This window comes from Hyla sarda, chromosome 7, assembly GCF_029499605.1.
Source record: "Hyla sarda isolate aHylSar1 chromosome 7, aHylSar1.hap1, whole genome shotgun sequence".
Lineage (NCBI taxonomy): Eukaryota > Metazoa > Chordata > Amphibia > Anura > Hylidae > Hyla > Hyla sarda.
The window spans coordinates 142852913-142872465 of NC_079195.1; the positions used below are offsets into that span (position 1 = coordinate 142852913).

The 19553-nt window shown below is 44.1% G+C and overlaps 1 protein-coding gene across 2 annotated transcripts in view; it reads left to right on the top strand.

Annotated features, from left to right (window-relative positions):
- The window catches only part of OGDHL (oxoglutarate dehydrogenase L), a 195375-nt gene that overhangs the window by 76557 nt on the left and 99265 nt on the right, over positions 1–19553 (top strand). The gene's annotated exons all lie outside the window — the stretch shown is intronic.

The window sequence follows — 19553 nt, forward strand, 5'->3', positions numbered from 1 at the left end:
AAACAGGGTGCCTCCAGCTGTTGCTAAACTCCCAGCATGCCTGGACAGTCAGTGGCTGTCCGGAAATGCTGTGAGTTGTTGTTTTGCAACAGCTGGAGGCTCTGTTTTGGAAACACTGCCGTACAATACGTTTTTTATTTTTATTGGGGGGGGGGGGCAGTGTAAGGGGGTGTAAATGTAGTGTTTTACCCTTTTTTATGTGTAAGTGTGTAGTGTTTTTAGGGTACGTTCACACTGGCGGAGGTTTACAGTGAATTTACCGATAGGAGTTTGCGCTGCGGCGAAAAATTTGCCGCAGCTCATACTTGAGGCAGAAAACTTACTGTAAACCCGCCAGTGTGAATGTACCCTGTACGTTCACATGGGGGGGCAAACCTCCAGCTGTTTCAAAACTACAACTCCCAGCATGTACTGACAGACCGTGCATGCTGGGAGTTGTACTTTTGCAACAGCTGGAGGCACACTGGTTGGAAAACCTTCAGTTAGATTCTGTTACCTAACTCAGTATTTTCCAACCAGTGTGCCTCCAGCTGTTGCAAAACTTCAACTCCCAGCATGTACTGATCGCCGAAAGGCATGCTGGGAAATGTAGTTATGCAACAGCTGGAGGGATCGCAACTACAACTCCCAGCATGCAGAGACAGCTGTTTGCTGTTTAGGCATGCTGGGAGTTGCAGTTTTGCAACATCTGGAGAGCTATAGTTTAGAGACCACTGCACACTGGTCTCCAAACTGTGGACCTCCAGATGTTGCAAAACTACAACTCCCAGCATGCCCAGACAGCAAACTGCTGTGTGGGCATGCTGGGAGTTGTAGTTTTGCAAGATCTGGAGTTGCACAGTATAGAGATCACTTTGCAGTGGTCTCAAACTGTAGACCTCCAGCTGTTGCAACTCCCAGCAAGCCTAAACAGCTCACTGGGCATGCTGGGAGTTGTAGTTTTGCAACATCTGGAGGGTTACAGTTTAGAGACCACTATAGTGGTCTCAGACTGTAGCCCTCCAGATGTTGCTAAGTAACTCACCGGCTTCCGTCGGATCCAGGAAGCTGCGTCGCCGTCCTCTTCTTCCGCCGATCGTCGCCCGCTGCCGTTGCTGATGGGTAAGTGGATCTTCGGCGCCGGTCCCTGATGGTTTCCCCGTCCTGCCCCGCCTATTGTGGGTGGGCAGAACGGGGAAACCGAAAGTGAACCCCTCCGCCCCCGATCTGCTATTGGTGGTCGCATCTAGACCACCAATAGCAGAGATAGGAGGGGTGGCACCTCTGCCACCTCACTCCTATCGCTACAGGGGGATCGTGGGTGTCTAGGACATCCGCGATCCCCCTTCTATTCCAGGTCACCGGGTCACCATAGACCCGTAATGACCCGGAATCGGCGCAAAGTGTGAATTCACTTGCGATTTGCGCCGATCGCCGACTTGGGGGGGGGTCTAATGACCTCCCTGGGCATTTGCGTGGGGTGCCTGCTGATAGATATCAGCAGTCAACCCGGCCCGGTCCCCGCCCGGCACGCGGCGGGGACCAAAATTCCCACGGGCGTACAGGTACGCCCTTGGTCCTTAAGTACCAGGGAGCAAAGGCGTACCTGTACGCCCTTGGTCCTTAAGGGGTTAAGGACCAAGGGCGTAAACTTATGCCCTGGCGTTTTCCGGTCCCTGCCGCGCGCCGGGCAGAGATCGGAAGCGGATGCCTGCTGAAATGCTTCAGCAGGCATCCAGGGCAAACGCAGAGGGGGCCACGTCTACCCCCATGTCGGCGATCGCCCCAAATCGCCCCTGCGATCTGCGGCAATACCGGGCTGATCGGGTCTCTGGGACCCGACCGCCCCATTATTTTGCATGATCCCAGTTGTCACAAACAGCCAGGACCTCCTATCCCCTGCGATTCTTCGGTTAGCTAAACGACCAATCGCAGGGGTGGGGGGCAGTTACTTCCTCCCGTCCTGCCCGGCCCCTGGAAGTCCGGAGAGAATGGTAGGAAGACCAGAAGACGCGGCGGGGGTCGGGGGAGTGCTGGGGCCCGGCCCCGGTACTTACCTCGTCCCTGTAGACCTGGATCCCGGCGGCGGAGACGGCGGAGGTGGCGACAAGTAAGTGGATCTTTGGCAGCGGCGCGGGACCTTTGCAGCAGTCCAGACCACTGTAAAGTCATCTGGACTGCTCCATCTGGTCCCCTTACACTACAACTCCCAGCATGCCCAGACAGCCCTTGGCGTCTGGGCATGCTGGGAGTTGCAGTTTTGCAACATCTGGAGATCCACAGTTAGGAGACCACTGTGCCCTTCCAGATGTTGCAAAACTACACATCCTCAGCATGCCCTTACTGTCCAGGCATGCTGGGAGTTGTAGTTCTGTAACATCTGGCCCTTCAGATGTTGCAGAACTACAACTCCCAGCATGCCTGGACAGTTTTGGCATACTGGGAGTTGTAGTTTTGCAACATCTGGAAGGGCACAGATTGGGAACCACTGTATTAGTGGTCTGCAAACTATAGTCCTCCAGATGTTGCAAAACTACAACTCCAAGCATGCTGGGAGTTGTAGTTCGGCAAAATCTGGCTCTAAAGATGTTACCGAACTACAACTTCCAGCATGCCTGAGAATGTTTGGGAGTAGTGGTTTTGCAACAACTGGAGGCACACTGGTTGGGAAACATTGTCTGTTTCCTAACTCAGTGTTTCCCAACCCGTGTGCCTCCAGCTGTTGCAAAACTATAACTAACAGCATGCACTGATAGACTGTGCATGCTGGGAGTTGTTGTTTTGCAACAGCTGGAGGTTCGCCCCCCCCCCCCCCCCGTGAATGTACAGGGTACATTCACATGGGCAGGGGGCTTACAGGAAGTATCAGGCTGCAAGTTTGCGTTGCAGCAAATTTTCTGCGGCAGCTCAAACTTGCAGCGGGAAACTCACTGAAACTCGCTGTAAATGACTGTACCCTAAAAACACTACACTACACTAACACAAAATAAAATAAAAAGCACTACATATACGCATACACCTACACAGCCCCCCTCCCCTCCCCAATAAAAATGAAAAACGTCTGGTACGCCACTGTTTCCAAAATGGAGCCGTTGACAGCCGTTGACTGTCCAAGCATGCTGGGAGTTTTGCAACAGCTGGAGGCACCCTGTTTGGGAATCACTGGCGTAGAATACCCCTATGTCCACCCCTATGCAAATCCCTAATTCAGGCCTCAAATGCACATGGCGCTCTCACTTTGGAGCCCTGTCGTATTTGAAGGCAACAGTTTAGGGCCACATATGGGGTATCGCCGTACTCGGGAGAAATTGCCTAACAAATTTTGGGGGGCTTTTTCTCCTTTCTCCCCTTATGAAAAGGTGAAGTTGGGGTCTACACCAGCATGTTAGTGTAAAAAAATAAATTTTTTACACTAACATGTTGGTGTTGCCCTATACTTTTCATTTTGACAAGAGGTAAAAGGGGGAAAAACGCCCCTCAATATTTGTAATGCAATTTCTCCCGACTATGGAGATACCCCGTATGTGGGCGCAAAGTGCTCTGGGGGCGCACAACAAGGCCCAGAAGGGAGAGTGCACCATGTACATTTGAGGTGATTTGCACAGGGGTGGCTGATTGTTACAGCGGTTTTGACAAACGCAAAAAAACAAAACCCCACATGTGACCCCATTTTGGAAACTACACCCCTCACGGAATGTAATGAGGGGTGCAGTGAGAATTTACACCCCACTGGTGTCTGACAGATCTTTGGAACAGTGGGCTGTGCAAATTAAAAATTTTGTACAGCCCACTGTTCCAAAGATCTGACAGACACCAGTGGGGGGGTCTAGATTCCAAAATGGTATGCCATGTGGTTTGTTTTTTTTGCTGTCCTGGCACCATAGGGGCTTCCTAAATGCGACATGCCCCCCGAGCAAAATTTGCTCTCAAAAAGCCAAATATGACTCCTTCGCTTCTGAGCATTGTAGTTCGCCCGTAGTGCACTTCAGGTCAACTTATGGGGTACTTCCATACTCGGAAGAGATGGGGTTACAAATTTTGGGGGGTATTTTCTGCTATTAACCCTTGCAAAAATGATAAATTTGGGGGGAAACACACATTTTGTGGGGGTTTTATGCTGTTCTGGCACCATAGGGGCTTCCTAAATGCAACATGCCCCCCAAAATCCATTTCAGAAAAACGCACTCTCCAAAATCCACTTGTCGCTCCTTCGCTTCTGAGCCCTCTACTGCGCCCGCCGAACAATCTACATGGACATATCAGGTATGTGCTTACTCGAGAGAAATTGGGCAACAAATACAAGTATAAATTTTCTCCTTTTACCCCTTGTAAAAATTCAAAAATTGGGTCTACAAGAACATGCAAGTGTAAAAAATGAAGATTGTGAATGTTCTCCTTCACTTTGCTGCTATTCCTGTGAAACACCTAAAGGGTTAAAACGCTGACTGAATGTAATTTTGAATACTTTGGGGGTGCAGTTTTTATAATGGGGTCTTTTATGGAGTATTTATAATATGAAGACCCTTCAAATCCACTTCAAACATGAACTGATCCCTGAAAAATTGTGAGTTTGAACATTTTGTGAAAAATTGAAAAATTGCTGCTGAACTTTGAAGCTCTTTGGTGTCTTCCAAAAGTAAAAACTTGTCAATTTTATGATGCAAACATAAAGTAGACCTATTGGAAATGTGAATACATTTTTTTTTTCATTTGGAATATCCATTTTCCTTACAAGCAGAGAGCTTTAAAATTAGAAAAATGCTAAATATTCAATTTTTTCATAAAATTTTGGGATTTTTCACCAAGAAAGGATGCAAGTTAACAAAAAAAATTGACCACCATGTTAAAGTAGAATATGTCACGAAAAAACAAAACAATCTCGGAATCAGAATGATAACTAAAAGCATTCCAGCGTTATTAATGTTTAAAGTGACAGTGGTCAGATGTTAAAAAAACGCTCTGGTCCTAAGGTGTAAAATGGCCTGGTCCTTAAGGAGTTAAGGACGCAGGGCGTACCTATACGTCCTGGTCCCATTATCGGGGTTTGAGGCCTGCTCATGAGCTGAGCGTGCATTATACCCGTGGGTCCCAGTTGCTCTCAAAGTTGATCATGACATCTAAAATGTTAAGAAAAATTATCCCCGCAGCTCAGCGGAGCTGATCAGGACTATCATAGTGAATTCACAATGTCCAGATCAGCTGAGAGGAGGGCGGGTGGGTCCTTAGCTTCCGCCTCGCTGCCAGATCGATGCTCTGAGGCCTCCCCCAACAAAAGTCAAAAATAAACATTAACATGTGGTACCTCTGCGTCCGCAGATTGTTATAAAATAAGTGATTCCATTACAAAGTACGATTGGTGATGCAAAAAGCAAGCCCTTATATGGATCTGTAGGTGCAAAATTTAAAGTGTTAAGATTTTTAGAAGGGGAGGAAGAAAAAACGAAAGTGCAAAAATGGAAATTGGCCGGGCTCTGAGGCCAAAATTGGCTGAGTCCTTAAGGGGTTATTAGCCATAACTATTATTTATCTATATGAGAGCTTGTTTTTGTGGGACCAATTGTACTTTATGACTTTGTTCACCATTGCACCACCAATGACGGTAACTCTCATCACTCTCAGCTGGGGGTCTCTGGCTACGAAACAGACACCTGACCAATCAGCAGATTTTAGCATATATAACACTTGTAACACCGTTATAAAGCCCCCCCCCGCTGTCTGGCAAGTAGTCCCCTGGGCGGGTACTTCTACTTAGCAGAGCAGTGACGCGAGCCGTCATTTAAGCCATCGGGGTGGGGCCATGGCGGAGCAACTGGTGCTGGTAAGTAGAAGTCCCTGCCCACAGTACTACTTGCTGGGCAGCTGGGGGGTCTTTATAACTTAATAACTTCACCCGGGGATGGTGAGGATAACATCTGCTGATTGGTTCCCTTTAACAGTACCATGACATTAAGGGGTTAAATATCATTTTACCATAAAATGTACAGCAGAAAAGAAAACAATTTGGTCTTAGATTGAAAGTAGATTGCAGAAAGCAGGTTGCAGTAGGGGTGTGAATCGCCAAGAAATTGGCGATACGATTCGAATCGCGATACCAGTGTGGCGATTCGATATATCCCAATACCGTCTAGGTAAAGATACATCGCGATATATCCCGATTCTGTCTAAAAAACAATGTCTTTTACACTTTTATTAAAACTTTATTTTAATTTTATTTTTTTATACACTTTATTAGTCTTTTTGGAATCATTAGATTCCTCAGAAAGATGAATAGAGTTCTATTGAACTGCATTGATCTGCGATCCATTGATAGAGCCTGGTCCAGCCAGGCTCTATCAATGACAGAGCCACGGAGAGCAGGGAAGCAGAGGTAAGCCCTCCCGCTACCTCCACAGTGCATCGCCCGCCCGCGATCGCGCTGCGGTGGGGGCGATCCACACCACTAGCCCACCAGGGAGCATTCACAGATCCCTTTAGACGCCACGGTCAGCTTTGACAGCGGCGATCTAAAGGGTTAATAGCCAGCATGCTAATAGCCGCATGCTGGCTATTAGCGGCGGCCCCCGTTTACTGAGAACAGCCGGGGGCTGCAGAGTATGGAGCGGGCACGAGTCGGGAGCCCGCTCCATACACACTGTAGAGCACCGCATGCTGGATATTAGCGGCGGTGATGCATCAGTGGCCCCCGGCTATTGAAATCAGCCGGGGGTCGCAGAGTACAGAGCGGGCACGAGTCGGAGCCCGCTCCGTACACCCAGAGCGCCGCCGCGTCAGATCCGGCTGACAAAATGTGGAACTTGTATCTCCTGATGCCCGGGACATGCTGTTCCGGGCGTCAGGAGATACAAATTCCACATCCCTAAAAGAATCCATTCAAAAATATTTTGAATCGCTTCAGTATCGGCAAGTGAAAAATCGCGATTATGGTGCGAATCGATTTTTTTCTGACATCCCTAGGTTGCAGTCAAACAAATGTTTTCTTCATTATTAAGATTTATTCTTTGACTACTTTAAAAAAAATTTAATGTAAATAATAAAAAAAAAAATGCTTTAACTTGCCATATTCTGACTCCTATATAGCTTTTGTATTATTTCCTCTACCTACAGAGCTGTATTATGGCCCATGTTGTATTGGTTCACTTTTGGTGTCAATTGGCATTTTTGGCCGTCTTTTATTTATTTTTATTCTTGTTTACTATTGTATCTTAACCTCTTAACGACCATAGACATAAATGTATGCCCTGGTGCTGAGATACTTCACGCACCAGCTCTAAACAGCGGTGACAATCGGGTGACGTTCGCTGTCACAGACAGCTGAGGGTCACTGCTCGCGGGGCAAGGACCAATTGGAGCGGTCCTCGCCCGACGATGGCTGTTATTGGTCGTCTTATCAGACCAATGACCGATCTATTCTCCGCACGGTAAGCAGCTCTCCTGCTGCAGCTCTAAACTCCGTCACTCTCTCAGCGTATGTGAAGGAGATCGGAGCTGTGCGAGAGAGAGCAGTCTGAGAGAATATACTCCAGACCTCTCTTACCCAATTTAACCCCCTCACAGTAGTACACAAAGCACCACTTCTCCTCCCTTTCATTCCCTGTCCCCTCCTTTTTTTTTGTTAAAAAAAGTAAAAAATAAAAAATATATAGGTAGATAGTAGTATATTTAGCTAGCGAGGTATATAGCGTCAGGTGTAGGGCATTAGGTTAGTTAGGTGTTGGGCATGAGGTTAGGTCTAGTGTGTTAGGGGTGGAAAGTTAGGTTTAGTTAGCATCAGGGAACAATCTTTTAGCGTAAGTTAGGTTCTAGATTTTAGCAATATTTAGCGTTAGCATTTCTGAAAAAAATAAAAATCTATATTAGTTTAGGGTTGTTACATACCAGATCAGAAGTATGTCCAGCAGGCGCTACACTGTGGAGCATGCAGTCGCTATACTCTGCTCGGAGGAGAGGGCAAGTGAGGGGAGGAGCTTGTAATTCCATCCTCCAGTGATGAGGAGTTTGAGGAGCAGCGCAGGGAAAGATCACCTGTAGTTGCGGTCCGTAACTGAGTTCCCACAGAATCCTAATCACCCCAGATTCCGGAATTCACTTCTGTTGTGGGAATCCATATGAATGTGGAGGGTTATACTGAGACTGACATTTAAAAAAAAATTCAGTCAGCAGCTCATTAACTTAATGATTGAGCAAACAAATCTATATGCCACACAATTTATAGATTCCAATCCGACCTCCCAATATGCTAGACCGAATGTGGCGCCCAGTGGCAGAGATTTTAAAATTTTGGGGCCTCATCCTTAATATGGGCATTATTTAAAAAAACGACTCTGAGGTCATACTGGTCGGAAGACGTTCTTTATAATACCCCCTTGTGTCGCGCTGTGATGCCACGCCAGCATTTTGAAGCCATTTTACGCTTTCTCCATTTTTGCGACAATTCACAGTGCCCCCAAGAGATTATCCCAACCTTGACCGGCTTTATAAAATACGGCCACTGGTCAATTATTTCAATGAAAAATTTGTTATACATACCCCCGAAAAAAACATCTCTGTAGATGAGTCCCTTGTTGTTTTCCAGAGATGTCTAAGCTTTCGGCAATATAGTCCAAGTAAAAAAGGCACGTTTTGGCTTGAAAATTTATAAATTATGCTAAAGTGAATCTGGTGAAATGAGGGGAAAGACAGTCAATTGTCCCCCCCGTCCCCCCCGAATGTCCTCCCTCAATGTGGCTGGAAAAGTTGTATGGCAATTTATTCATCTCCTTTTGGACAAGGGGTATCACTTATACACAGACAATTACTACCCTAGTGTACCCCTTTATCAAAATCTTGCCAGAAGAAAAACTGTTGGATGTGGTGCTATACGCCAAAATCAGAAAGAGCTCCCCAAACCACTCGTTCGCCAGAAGCTAAGGTGTGGGGAAATCAGGGGCCTCTGTAGTGAGGGAATGCTCTTTGGAAAGTTTAGGGACAAGTAGGATGTCTGTATCTTATCCACAATACAACCTGATCCATGTGTGGACATTCCTGTACGGCACACCAGTTCTACTGTCTGCAAGCCATCCTGTGTACAGGAATACAACAAATATATGGGTGGGGTGGACCTGGCGGACAAGTTACTGCAACCTTATAATGCAGTCAGGAAATCCCGCGAATAGTATAAAAAAAACTGTCAATACACCTCATGCAGGTGGCCCTCTGTAATTCTTTCATCCTTTTCAAAAAATCCGGGAATCAAGGAACATACCTTGATTGCCAAGAAAAGGTGATAAAAGATTTTTTGTTACAAGGCCAGGCCCGGATGGGGGGGGGGGGGGGGGTGTGAGTGAGGGAAGAGCAGTCCTCTACTAGTCACGCTAGCCGTATAGTCCCAGGCCAACATTTCCACTCTGAAATACCCCCCCAAAAAAACCAGACCCTTCAAAAGATGTCGGGCATGTGCCAAGCATGGAGCACGGAAACGGAGAGAAATCAGCTATCAGTGCGACACATGCCCTGAGAAACCCCATCTCTGCATCAAGGAATGTTTCAAATTGTTCCATATATCCCTTGATTATTAATTAATTTTCATATCCCTATTACTCATCCCTTTTCCTCTTTTTTTTTTTTTTTTCATTATCCAATTGCTCCTCATAACACATACCCCTCTTCAATTACTCATTATTCCTCTACATGTATACCATGAGGTAAAACCTCACAAATCTACAAAAGAACCTTCTCATTATCCCTCTACATGTATACCATGAGGTAAAACCTCACAAATTACAAAAGAGCTTTCTCATTATCCCTCTACATGTATACCGTGAGGTAAAACCTCACAAATCTAAAACACCCTTCTCATATTCCTCTACATGAATACCGTGAAGTAAAAAATGTCATATATAAAAGTAATTTAACTGAAATTGTATTGTTTTCACATTTTGAACCAAATTATATTGTTATATATATTTTTTTCTTTCTCCAGTTATTATGACCATGTCATGCATTATGAAGCAGTAATTTTTTTGAAGTACCGCCTGTGGCATGGGCAGAGTTTTTTTTTTTGTATTTGGAGGGTACTTAACCCCTTAAGGACTCAGCCCATTTTGGCCTTAAGGACTCAGACAATTTAATTTTTACGTTTTCATTTTTTCCTCCTCGCCTTCTAAAAATCATAACTCTTTTATATTTTCATCCACAGACTAGTATGAGGGCTTGTTTTTTGCGCGACCAGTTGTCCTTTGTAATGACATCACTCATTATATCATAAAATGTATGGCGCAACCAAAAAACACTATTTTTGTGGGGAAATTAAAACGAAAAACGCAATTTTGCTAATTTTGGAAGGTCTTGTTTTCACGCCGTACAATTTATAGAAAAAATTACATGTGTTCTTTATTCTGAGGGTCAATACGATTAAAATGATACCCATTATTATATACTTTTATATTATTGTTGCGCTTAAAAAAAATCACAAACTTTTTAACCAAATTAGTACGTTTATAATCCCTTTATTTTGATGACCTCTAACTTTTTTATTTTTCCGTATAAGTGGCGGTATGGGGGCTCATTTTTTGCGCCATGATCTGTACTTTTTTTTGATACCACATTTGCATATAAAAAACTTTTAATACATTTTTTATAATTTTTTTTTAAATAAAATGTATTAAAAAGTAGGAATTTTGGACTTTTTTATTTTTTTTTCGTTCACGTCGTTCACCGTACGGGATCATTAACATTTTATTTTAATAGTTCGGACATTTACGCATGCGGCGATACCAAATATGTCTATAAAAAATGTTTTTTACGCTTTTTGGGGGTACAATAGGAAAAAACGGACGTTTTATTTTTTTATTGGGGGAGGGGATTTTTCACTTTTTTTTTACTTTTACATTTTTTTACATTTTTTTTTACACTTGAATAGTCCCCATAGGGGACTATTCATAGCAATACCATGATTGCTAATACTGATCTGTTCTATGTATAGGACATAGAACAGATCAGTATTATCGGTCATCTCCTGCTCTGGTCTGCTCGATCACAGACCAGAGCAGGAGCCGCACGGAGGAAGGAGAGGGGACCTCCGTGCGGCGTTATGAATGATCGGATCCCCGCAGCAGCGCTGCGGGCGATCCGATCGTTCATTTAAATCGCGAACTGCCGCAGATGCCGGGATCTGTATTGATCCCGGCACCTGAGGGGTTAATGGCGGACGCCCGCGAGATCGCGGGCGTCGGCCATTGCCGGCGGGTCCCTGGCTGCGATCAGCAGCCGGGATCAGCCGCGCATGAGACGGGCATCGCTCCGATGCCCGCGGTTATGCTTAGAACGTAAATGTACGTCCTGGTGCGTTAAGTACCACCTCACCAGGACGTACATTTACGTCCTGCGTCCTTAAGGGGTTAAAGAAGATATCCCATGCAGCAAAGAAAAAAAAAATACCAAGCCATTCCATAGTATATTCACCTACCACCTCTCTGACATGTTTGTGATTTTTTTTCCGTCCCCCATTCACCGGCTATTCAGCTCATAAATTCCAGTTACTTCCTGGTTATGGTGGCTATGCCTGTGATCTCAAAGACTACATTTCCCTGCATGCACTGCTCACATTTCCTGCTCTCAGCTGCCTGAGCAGAGAGCTTGTTACCACCCCTAACTTATGTTAGTCACTCCCACAGCTCTGCCTGCTCCCTCCCACATAACACTGAGCTTCAATCATAGCCCTATACAGCAGGGTGGCCACGAGGAAACAAAATGTAATCTCAGTGCTCAGAGAGAGGGACCCTGGAGTTGAAGCTGCAGTTTTACACTGTAAAATCACTCCCTCCCCCTCCTGCTTTACAGTGGCACAATCACCTCCCCCCCTTCTCTGCCCTGCACTCCTCTCTCCCCAGTGCTCAGTGTGACAGCTCTACTCTCCCTCCCCTCCATTCTCAGTGTGACAGGTCTACGCTGGCAGCTCCCTCCCCTCCCCCCTCTCCTCCGTTATCAGTGTAAAAACATTAGCAAGGAGAGGGGAGAGAATCAGCCTGTTTGCTGGCGCTGCTATGATCTGAATCAGCCGGCATATAGGCAGTGCTGCTCAGCCAATCACTGCAGAACAGAGGGAGGACTGTGTGAATATTCATCAGATGGGAGGGGCTAAGGCCAAGCACAGGGAGCTCTCTGCAGCACAGGGGTTTTCTGGGTAATTGTCACGTCACGGCCCCGGGATGCTGCTGATAACAGCCTGAATAGGGGGTCGAAAGTCATGAAAACCTGGAACAGCTGAATTTCCTGTCAGACAGAAGTATGCAGAAAAAGCTTGTTTCTAAGCAGCATTGGTAATGGAAGTGATTTACAAACCTGTATAACTTTACCTTCTGCACTAAAAGCTGAACAATTTTTTACTGTGAGACTTGTCCTTTAATACTTGAGCTATTTCTGATCAATAAAACAAGGGCTGACAGGATCCTGGGAATCAGTGATCCTTTGCTGTTATATACCGTAGATGGTGCTGGACACGGCATCATAGTATGTTTTAAAGGGGAATGGTTGTTTTACGCTCATTCTGGTTCCTACCTTGCCAGGCAGGAGCTATCATTTTGGGCCATTGTCACTTGGCATGTCCGTTTCTTATATAGGGATTGATTCTGCTATCGTACTGGTCGTACAAGAGATGTTGTGACCAGTCCCTTAGTAAAAGAAAAAAAAAAGAAAGAGTGACAAATAGCCCTGCACTTTCATCCTGTGAGCTTGTTCATGTTTGCAACATTGTTGCTTCTTTTCTCCACCTACCAACTGCCACATCTGTTACTATACTGTACAAATAGCAGGACATAGCCATATGTACTGGGAGATGTTCTTTTGGGGACATTTCCTTGAGAAATATGAATTTTTACTTCGTTTTAGAATTGCGCGCGGACATGGAGGAGAAAGAAGTGAAGGGTTTTTCAGCCATTTCCACGCAAATTCCGATGTCGGGCGGAATTTTTTTTTACCATTGACTTCAATTGATTTCTGCTAGCGGATTCCGCTTGAAGAATGAACATGTTCTTTCTTCAAGCGGAACGGAATTCAGTGTCGGAATTCTGCTAGCAGAATTTCCGCAGTGTGAACAGGCCAGCAGAAATAACATTTAAAGTCAATGGGCAGAGGAGATGTGCATTAATTTGGAGCCGAGAATTCAAGAGGAATTACTCGAGTAAATTCCTCATGAATTACTCCGTGTGAACGCACCCTTAGTCTGCTATTACCAGTATGCTACATATTTTTTAACACAGCACCGACAAGGTCATTTTTTCCTGTTACTAAAAGAAAAATCAAAATTTTGTGGAAAAATACCATTCAAATCTCTCTCTGACAGTAACTTTGTTACCCACATGCACAATAAGCCTGTAGATTAATACATTTTAGGGAGTATGTTTTTAAAAGGGGTGACTTGTGGGGGTACGGTATGGTACTGACAGCGAAAATCCTTTCCAGGCATGGAGTGTGGCCTATTATTCATATAATGAGGTCCTGAAATCTAAATAGCGCTCCTCTCCTTCTGGGTCCCACCGCGCGGCCAAATAACCAAATAGGGCCTAAGCTGGGGTATTGCCAAACACAGGATGAACAGCAGAATAACATATGGGGTGCATTTCCTCCATTTCAAAAGGGATGTATAAAAAATATGTCCCACAAATGATGCATTTATGGAAAAAAAAGGACATTTTATTTTTTTACCACTAATTTTAAAACTATTCCAGCCACAATGGGGTGACTTGTGTGGGTACAGTATAGTTCTGGCACCTAAAACCCATTGCAGGGGTGGAGTGCGCCCTACAATTTTTTCGGCCTAAAGTGAGGCCCTGAAAGTCAAATGGCGCTCCTCTCCTTCTGGGTCCCGCCACGCGGCCAAACAACCATATAGGGGCAACCTAAGCGGGGCTATTGCCAAACACGGGACAAAAAGCGGAAAACATATGGGGTGTATTTCCTCCATGTCAAAAGGGATATATAAAAAAAATATGTCCCACAAATGATGCATTTGTGAAAAAAAAGGAAATGTTATTTTTTTTCAACTGACTTTATAAAAATCCCTGCCAAAAAAAATATGGCGTTAAAATACTCTCTCTACCCCCTGGTGAATACCTTTATGGGGTCTAGTTTTTAAAAAGGGGCCATTCGGGGGGGTAGGGAGTTTCCTATGTTCTACCACCTCTCAGATGCTGCAAACCTCGCTTAGCACATACAATAAGGATGTTCTTTTCAAATTTCCAAAATTTTCTAAAACTCAAGTGAAATTGTTAGGCTTCTAATACATCTAAAATGTGAAAAATTATTTTTTTAAAAGTTGACAAAATAAAGTAGACATATGAAATTATAATTTTTATGAAAAAATTTGCACAGTATATATTAATATATGCAACCTATTAGGCTAGGTTCAGACTACGGAATCTCCGGGCAGAAAATTTCCGCCCGGAGATTCCGAGTTCCGCCTGCGCCGACTCAATTAGTCGGCGCTAGGACCGCGCGGACACTGCAGTCTCCTATAGACTGCTATGTGTTCTGCTAGGATTTCCGCCTGAAGAAAGAGCAACCCCTTTCTTCAGGCGGAAATTTTCTAGCAGATTTTTCATCCGGATTTTCCGCTTCACAAATTCCGAAGTGTGAATTTGTGAACGGAAAACCATCCACTACACTATGCATTATAGTAAGCGGAATTTCTGTCGGAAATTCCGTAGTCTGAACCTAGCCTTAGTGTCAAAATAACAAAAAATGCTCTTTTTTTTCCAAAAATGTCATGTTTTTTTTTGCATTGTAAAAAAAAAAAATTCAAATGATGTCGATTCACTTTTACTATTTACATGTAGTACAACTTGTGACAAAAAAATTTAGTAACAATGTTAGAATTGTTTTCATAAGCAAAATTACATTACATTACCAGAGTTATACTCTAAAAGACATAAATCCCAGATTTGAAAAAACAGGCCTGGACTTTGAGGTGCGTACATGCTTAATTAGGGGTTAAATTTCCTCCCTAAAAAAATTAGTTTTTGGGTTCGCCGTACATTTTATGGAAAAATGAAGTGTCATTACAAAGTACAATTGGTCACACAAAAAAATAAGCCCTGATGTGGGTCTGTAGATGAAAATATAAAAAAAAGTTATGGATTTTAGAAGGCGAGGAGGAAAAAATTAAAATTCAAAAATAAAATTGACCTGGTCCTTAAGGACACAGGGCGTACCTGTACGCCCTGAGTCCGCTCCCTTTCTATAACGCTAGGCCACCTTTAACATCGGCTGGGACCCGTGGCTAATAGCGCGTGCACAGATCGCGGTGCCACGCGCTATTAGCCCTTTAGGCGTGGCGTTCACAGTTGATCGCCGCATCAAAAGTGAAACTAATCTACCCCCGGCAAGCTCAGTGGGCTGTTCGGGACCGCCACGGAAATCGCGTCGTCCCGAACAGCTGTAGGACAACAGGAGGGTCCCCTTACCTGCCTCCTGGTGTCCAATCGCCAAATTTCTACTCAGTGCCTGAGATCCAGGCATGAGCAGTCAAGCGGCAGAATCATTGATCAATGGTTTCCTATGAGAAACAATTGATCGTTGTAAAAGATCAGTGTGTGCAGTGTTGTAGCCCCCTATGGGAGCTATAACATTGCAAAAAAAAAAAGTGAATAAAGATCATTTAACCCCTTCCCTAATAAAAGTTTGAATTACTCCCCATTTCTGATTTTTAAAAAAAGCAAAAAAAACTGTGTAAATAACAACAAAAATAAACATGTGGTATCGCCACGTGCGGAAATGTCGGAATTATAAAAATATATTAATTAAACTGCACGGTTAATGGTGTACGTGCAAAAAAATTCAAAAGTCCAAAATAGAATATGTATTAGTGTTTATTGTAGACCTATTACTCAGACCATAATAGGCTGTTGTTGGTTACTATAAGTGCACAGTCCAACAAAGTACATGGTAAGCCATTTATATGGAATCACCTTAATAAAATGGGAATGGTTGGTGGTATTAACTTCCTGTCTGTGGCACATTAGTATATGTGAGGGGGGAAACTTTTCAAGACGGGTGGTGACCATGGCGGCCATTTTGAAGTCGACCATTTTGAATCCAACTTTTGTTTTTTCAATAGGAAGAGGGTCATGTGACACATCAAACTTATTGGGAATTTCACAAGAAAAACAACGATGTCCTTGGTTTTAACATAAATGTATTCTTTCATGAGTTATTTACAAGTTTCTGACCACTTATAAAATGTGTTCAATGTGCTGCCCATTGTGTTGAATTGTCAATGCAAACCTCTTCTCCCACTCTTCACACACTGATAGCAACACCGCAGGAGAAATGCTAGCACAGACTTCCAGTATCCGTAGTTTCAGGTGCTGCAGAATGGGCAAAACAAAAATTGGGACAGGACCCTCAGTTTACGCAGAAGATTTTGTTCAGTGATGAGGCAAACTTTTCTGTGAATGGTGAAGTTAACAAACAAAACCACCACTATTGGTCTGACACCAACCCACATTGGATAGATCCCTCCAAGACTGTTGGAACACAAAAATTTATGGCATGGTGTGGTATATGGGGTACAAAGATAGTGGGGCCATTCTTCATCAATGGAAACCTCAAGGCCACTGGATATGTGAAATTGCTACATGATGATGTGTTTCCCTCTTTATGCACTGAAGCTGGCACGTTCCCTGAGTTTTTCCAGCAAGATGGTGCACCACCACATTATGGGTGTCAGTTGTCTATGCTGTGAAGATACGAAATGTGCAGCACCTGAAACTACAGATACTGGAAGCCGGTGCTAGCATTTCTCCTGCGGTGTTGCTATCAGTGTGTGAAGAGTGGGAGAAGAGAGTTGCATTGACAATCCAACACAATGGGCAGCACATTGAACACATTTTATAAGTGGTCAGAAACTTGTAAATAACTCATGAAAGAATAAATAATAATTACGTTAAAACCAAGCACATCATTGTTTTTCTTGTGAAATTCCGAATAAGTTTGATGTGTCACATGACCCTCTTCCTATTGAAAAAACAAAAGTTGGATTCAAATTGGCCGACTTCAAAATGGCCACCATGGTCACCACCCATCTTGAAAAGTTTCCCCCCTCACATATACTAATGTGCCACAAACGGGAAGTTAATATCACCAACTATTCCCATTTTATTAAGGTGTATCCATATAAATGGCCCACCCTGTATAATTGTCAAACAGCTCTGTTAAACAGGGGCCTGAACATGCTTTGCCAAATCGCTTTTGTCTATAGGGAAAACGGGACACTGCAGTGTACATGAGGTGATCATATTGATAATGTTATCCCCTTTTTTCTTCACAATGAAATGTTGGATTTTCACTCTTTGGCATTTTGCAGCATGGCCCTGGATTCATTGCTATAAAATGCTGGATTCATTGCTATAAAATGATCTCAAATGTTGTACCAATACATGACAGGGAGTCCCCAGACACAGTACCACATTCAGCAACAAACGTAAAATTAGGTTTACTTATTGTAAAGAGGTTTTATGACTTTTTTTGGGTTAATGTCTTTCTGATCTGCTTTTCCCATCAAGGCCTTTCAAGGATTCTCAACTGGAATTGCTAGCAATTAATATTCAGTTGTTTAAAAGGCTATTCTGGTAGCGTTAAAGGGGTACTCCACTCCTAGACATCTTATCCCCTATCCAAAGGATAGGGGATAAGATGGCTGTTCACGGGGTTCCCACTGCTGGGACCCCCGCGATCCCTGTGCAGCATCCGGCGTTCATTTAGAACACTGGGTGTGGGGGGGTTGTGACGTCACGCCCGCACCCCCCAATTTATGTCTATGGGAGGGGGTGTGGCAGTCTAAATATAAAATATAAAAAGTAAATATACACTCCTCAGTATTAAAACTACAATTGGAAAACCAACAAGGAATACTAGTGGAATTATGTAGTTTACAGGATTGGTATGCAAATGAGGGAAACATTGAAACAAAGTTTAAAAAACATCTCGACATATTCAATATTGAGTATGTGATATGCAGTGATCCCTCAACTTACAATGGCCTCAACATACAATAGTTTCAACATACAATAGTCTTTTCTGGACCATTGTAACTTGAAACCAGACTCAACATACAATGCTATGGAATCTGCGAAACGTGTCAATGGCTGGAAGAATCGACCAATCAGAATGGGCATTCACTGGTAAAACCCCTGTAGTCCTAAAGTATATGCATTGACTGGTGTCTGGTAGCGCCTCCCTACAGTACAGGGATGTATTACATGTTCTGTACTCTTTACCTGTCCCAGGGTTAGCTGCTCCTTTGGACACCAGGTGAGGGCGGCTCCATTTAAAGGGGTACTACTGTGCTAACAACTTATCCCCTATCTAAAGGATAGGGGATAAGTTGCCTGATCGCACAGGGTCCCGCCGAACATCACTCTGGGTCTGATGACTGGGCCGGAGTATCGTGATGTCATGGCTCCGCCCCCCATGTGACGTCACACTCCGCACCTCAATGTAAGTCTATGGCAGGGGGCGAGACAGCTGTCTCGCCCCCTGCCATAGACTTGCATTGAGGGGCGAAGCGTGATGTCACACGGGGGCGGAGCTGTGACGTAATGATCACCGGCCCCGTCACCAGACCCGGAGCAGATGTTTGCTCCGGGGCCTGATGAGAGCGGGGTGCTGCGTGCGAGATCGCGGGGATCCCCAGCGGCGGGACCCCGCGCAATCAGGCAACTTATCCCCTATCCTTTAGATAGGGGATAAGTTGTCAGCACGGTAGTACCCCTTTAATTTTTTTTTTTTTTTTAGGACATTGCGTGTTCTGTACAACTTCTGTCCTCTACATAGACCAGTGTTTCCAAAAGAGGGTGCCTCCACCTATTGCAAAACCACAACTCCCAGCATGCCCGGACAGCCAAAGGCTGTCCGGGTATGCTGGGAGTTGTAGTTTTGCAACAGCTGGAGGCACCCTGGCTGGAAAACACTGACATAGACAGTGATTTACAGCTCCCAGCAGATCTTTCTTACTTTTATGTGTAAGGATTTGCTTTATCTGTATCTACATTTTATTTTATCCTCACCTTTTCCTATTTTTGGATGACATTTTGGGGCTTCAGAACCAATTACCAGGTTTCCATAGAGTTCTGGTCTCAACATACAATGGTTTCAACATACAATGGTCGTCCTGGAACCAATTAATATTGTAACTTGAGGGAACACTGGACATGTACCTCCACACCAACATTAAAAACATTGTCTGAATAAAATCAGCTGTCGTAAACTATAATGGGGTGTTTTTAACTGAATGATTTGCTGGTTGCACATGCATGGATACTGTATGATGGAAAAATAATCTGTAACGGACTCTGCCTGGAAATTATTTATTACTGTTCAGGCGAGTATTACGGTAATCTAGTGAAACAATTATCAAGAATCTATCTAAGGTGCGACTCAAGTAAAAAATCTGGTGACGGCAGTGTATGTAATTTATGGTATCATAAACAATAAGTTATTATTATTTTGTGGCTCTTAAATAAAAATTAAGTTTTAAGGTCCCCTTTACTGCACTAATAGAATTGTTTATATGAGCGGGAGACCATACAAAGAAATATCAA